The sequence below is a fragment of the Otolemur garnettii genome, unplaced genomic scaffold (assembly GCF_000181295.1).
Source record: "Otolemur garnettii isolate 467f Iridium unplaced genomic scaffold, OtoGar3 scaffold00037, whole genome shotgun sequence".
Lineage (NCBI taxonomy): Eukaryota > Metazoa > Chordata > Mammalia > Primates > Galagidae > Otolemur > Otolemur garnettii.
In genome coordinates, this window is record NW_003852432.1 from 8,731,453 (window position 1) to 8,736,878 (window position 5,426).

Here is a 5,426-nt window from a genome sequence, read left to right on the forward strand (position 1 = left end):
TTTATAAGGACTTTGTGATTACATTGGGTTTAATTGGATAACCAAAGTGATTTTTCTCATTTCAAGATTTCCATTTGATCTCCGCTACAAAATTCCTTTTGTCACATAGTTTAAGGGGATTAGAAAGTGGATATCTTAAAGCACTGAGGAGGTAAATATTCTGACTGCCATAGGTGGCATCCAGTAGTGGATTCAATATTGGCTTTATTTCTTTCAATAATGTATCACAATACAGATATAAAAGTGATGATTAGATATACTAAGTTCACTACTTTAACTAATTCATCATCAAGAAATCTATTTTGGTGACTTTCAAATAGTTTATCAAGGTCTATTTGGGATATTTTACTTAAGTAAAGAATATTTGGTACAACTTATAAATAATTTTAAAATTTAAAATTAAAATTTCCCTAAAGCAACACAAGTGTTAAAGATAGGCAGTGATTTATTAAGTGCACAAGCATAAACTCTAAATGACATCTCATTGATATTTACTTACTTGTTTCTGTATCCAGGGGATGTCTCTGTGAGTGCTACTCCACTCAATAGGGTGAACTACTTTGTGAGTGCCACCAAAACCAATTATTTGTCCATTAGGGTGGGGACTGAGACAAAGAATTAACCTCCAACTAATTTCCAGAGTTATTTACAAGCTGATGGTTAAATCATTTGCTGAAACAGGCACCAGACATGTGGAGCATTTGCAAAAATACAAGTTATGGAGTGTAAAAAAAGCTATTGGTTTTATCATGACAATATTTAAAACCTATTTGGTTATCTATTATAAGCTATCAAAATGTGTGATGAGGATAAGCACATTTAAATTTAAATTTTATTATTAATTAAGTCTCTAAAGCCAATGAGAAATCTCTGTGCTCTCTAAAACAAACTAAAGTATTCTGGTGAATTGCTTAAATCATTGTGGAATTTACATTAATGCTAAAATATGAAACTTTATTAATAATTGCATTAAATTTTATTGATAATAAGGATGAAACCACTCCCATAAATTCTGGATTCTATAGATGTTATCACATTAAAGGAATTAGTTGTCTAGGATAGCAAAGAATATACTTCAAAATGTCTTAATTGATTTCATGATCAAGCTACTTTTTAAGTTCTAAGATGTTGAAGCCTATCATACAAATAGCTTATTAGGTCATTAGATAAGTGAAGTGTCCGATATAAAATCAAAAGTTTAGTTTATTATATCTTGAACAAGAAGAAATACAAGTAATCAAAGTATGGGCCTAAAATATGGGCATAATTTTGCTGTTTTAAAGGTTGCTTGGGTACATCAGTAGCGAAGAGGACTGGAGAGCAGGTGGTGGTGAAATTATGAAAAGCATTTTCCACAGCTTGCTGAAAATTGAATACCTTTCCTTGAAAGAGGTGATCCAAAACCTGGAATACAGGGTGGTCATTAGTATAAAGTCTGATGAGTATGCTGAAGGACATAGAGTTTTCAAGTTCATCTTCTATAGTTTGAATAGCATTGATTGTTCAACATGTGGTTGATCATTGTCTTTCAAGAAGATTGGCCTGTCTCTGTAGTCAATCTAGGCTGCTTAATCATAAGCATTCCTATCACTTCATTCAATTGGTTGCAGTAGAAATCTGCTATAATTGATTGACTAGGTTTCACAAAATCGTAATACCAACACTGAACCACCAAATAGATCATCATTACCTTTTTCGGTGAATATTTGGTTTTGAACTGGTTTTCAGCCCTTTGTCTTTATCAGACCACTGGGATGAATGCTTGCAATTGTCAAAAAGAATCCATTTTTATCACACATAATAATATGGTGTAGAAATGTTTCACCTTTATGTTGTTACAACAAAGAAATGCAAACCTGAAATAATTTCTCTTCTGACACTCATTTAGTCAATGCAGAGCCCATCTATCCAGTTTCTTTACCTTGCCATTTGTTTCAAATGGTCCATTATTATTGGAATAACAATGTCAAACTTTGCTGCTAATTCATTTGTAGGTTGAGACGGATTCAATTCCACTACAGCTTTCAGCTCATCATTACCCACTTTGGTCTCAGGTCAGCCACATAATTTGTTTTCAAGATTAAAATCACCAGAATGGAACTTCTGAAACCATTGCCACACTGTGCATACATTAACCACATCCTTCTCAAACACTTTATTGATACATGTATTCCAAGCTTTCTGTACTGCATTGGTTCCACAATGGAAATAATATTCAAAAATAACACTTTTTTTTTTTTACTTATCCATAGTTTCACAAAAATTGCTCTAAAAAAATTTAAAAAGATAATCACAAGCCAAAATGTAGACTTGAAGAAGAGGATGTACCTTCACAACAGAAAACAAGAATAAGAACAACAACAACAACAAAAAAAAATACCCAAGATTTTCAAAGTGAAATGTGAGAGACATCAACTGTCAAACTAAGTACTTAAGGAATTCAGACACTACTTACTCAATAACCTAATAATTGAAGTCTTACTGTGGTTAATAATCTCATGGATTTTATAATTTGTTTTGAATTTTTTAAATATTAAAAGAAAACATCTATTACGTTTCCATCTGACAAGAAAAGAATTTGGAAGTCATTGTTTCCATTTTCATAATAAGAAAAAGCTGAAGAAACTGAAAAATCAACAATTTTTCTTAACTTCTTCAGAGATTTCAGCTCACAGGCAAACTTGAACTCCAAAAGCTGGAAAGAAAGAAGGGTTATGTGGAGAACCACAACCTGCCAGAAACAAAATCTATCCCAGGGTCTGAAGCAGATAACTTGAGCCAATATTCCTAAGAAAACTTTAAATTATAATTGACAAGTGAATGGATGCTTAGTTGTAGACTAGCTTGAAAATGAAAAGCTCTGAGGGGGCCCAGACTTACTGTAAACAATTTCATGAGTTTTACCTCTAGGGGTCATATCAAGTTTTCACACTGGAAATCTAAGACAAATCTTGTGCTTTTGACAGAGGAGGTGAAAGATGACCATTTTGAAATAAACCCACAGTTCTCTGTTCTCCTTACCAGAGTATAACTCAAATGAAATTATTTTGACAAAACCAACCATGTGGGGTTTTCTAGAGATTAACTGATTTAGGTAAAGGTAAATATCAAACTCAGGATCACTAAAAGACTGAGTATCTAATCATCAGGCTACAGAATAATTCCCCTCACCCCACACATTAATAGAGGTTCCATATAATAGCAGGGATTTACATCTAAGAAAATCTAAAAGCCTCACACTCTTTTAAATATTTAAATCATCTCTAGAAATATAAAATGACATTTTGGATTCAAAATCTAGGACCCTAAAAGAAATTTTAACCTCTGACACATTAACTCCAGTAAATAGTAAACACAGCTTAATTTCTAGATGGATATACAACAAATTTCTGCTTATATTAGTTCTTTTTTATTTGATTTAAATTTATAACCCCCAAATAGTACAAGAAATGCTAAAAGAAAAAGAACACAGTGTGAAGAAACAAAGCAACATTAAATTCAGAATTGAATATTGGCAGGAAATTTAAATTGGCTGATAGGATACTTAAAATTAATATTCTATGATAACTACTGGAAAATAGACAAAATGGTTCATGTTAGCAAAGAGATAAATACTCTAAGACGTAATCATTTATAAATGTTAGATTTCGAAACATTGTCATAAGAAATGAAAAATACATTTGATGGACTTGCCACTAGGCTGTACATGATTAAGAAAAAGATGTGTGAGCTAGAAGATTTGTCAACAAAAACTTCCAGAGACATAAAAAGAGAAAAAAAAAATTACCAAAGAAAGGTGGAATAAAATACCCAAGAACCGGAAACAAAAACAAAAGGCATAGCACAACTTTAATGTGAATTCCCAGAAAGTGGATATAGAAAGAGAAGACTTATATTGAAGTAATTACAATAAGAATGCTGCAAAATTATAAACAGACTTTGGAGCACAGATCCAGGGATTTCTGAGAACATCAAGAAGAATAAATACCACAAAAACTATTCTTAGGAATATAATATTCAAACTGTAGGAAATTTAAGATAGAAATAAAATAATTAAAAGAAATCAAATGAAAAAATAAATTCCTTTAACTACAGAAGAACAAGAATAAGAATTACATTGAACTTTTCTTTAGAAACCATGTAACCAGGAAGAGAACAGAGTGAAAATTTAAAACATTAAAAAAAATTGAGCAGAATTCTGTATCAAGCAAAATTATTCTAGAAAAAGAAGTACAAATAAAAACTTTCTTAAACAAACAAAAGCTGAAGAAATTTGCTGAGAACAAATTTTCCTTATAAAACAGGATAAAATAAGTTCTTTACAAAGAAAAGAAAAACTATATTGTTCAGATATTGAGATCTACACTAGAAAAAGGAGCATGGTAGAGAAGGAATAAATAAAGGTAAATTGTAATGTTTTATATTTCCTCATTCTTAATTAATCTATCACATAGCAGTTTGTGTTCAAAGTAACAGTAGCAACAGTGTTTCACTGATTACAGCTTATGAATTTACTTTTGGTGAAGAATGTAGAATCATTTGAAAGTAAGGCCTGGATAAGTTGTAAATATACATTGCTAATTCTGGGGAAACAACTAGCATTACTTTAAAAAGAAATAAAATTTGTATGTGATATTAGTAAAGAAAACAGAATCATAAAAAGTACGCAAAAACAAAAAAAAAACAAAGTGGAAGATAAAAAAGAAACGAAAAATGAAGGCAATGATTAAAAAAGAGTTAAAAAATGCAGTAGCTATTCATCCAGCTATATAAATAATTATTTAAAATTTGACTGGTCTAAGCTTACCAATTTAAATAAAGGTGCTTCCAGAGAGCACAAAATACCAAAATACTTTTTGTCCACAAATAACTCATATTAAATGTAATGAAACAGATTTATTTTGAAGTAAAAGAATATAGAAAGATATATTATGCTAACAAAAGTCAAAACAGAGCTGTGGCAACTATATGAATTTAATACAAAGCATAATTCAGAAGAAGAAAAATTATCAGGGATGAAGAGGCATTGTTTAATAATAAACAGGTCAACTTTCCAAGGGCTCAAAATAGCTCTCAATGTGTATGCTTAAAAAATAGAGTATTAAAATACATGGAAAAAAAACAAATATAACTGAATAGAGATGTAGACAAATTTCATATTAATAGGTAATCATTATAAGATTACAAGATACAAGGTTAATATACAAAAGCTAGTTGTTTTCCTATTTAACAACATTGTTAATTCAGAATTCAATATTAAAAGCGCAGCATTAAAAAGAAACCTAACAAAAATAATAAACCTAACAAAATATGTATAAGATTTATATGAGGTTAACTACAAAACATTAATTAAATCAAAGACAATCCGGCTCGGCGCCTATAGCTCAACGGGCTAAGGCGCCAGCCACGTACACCTAAGGTGGCGG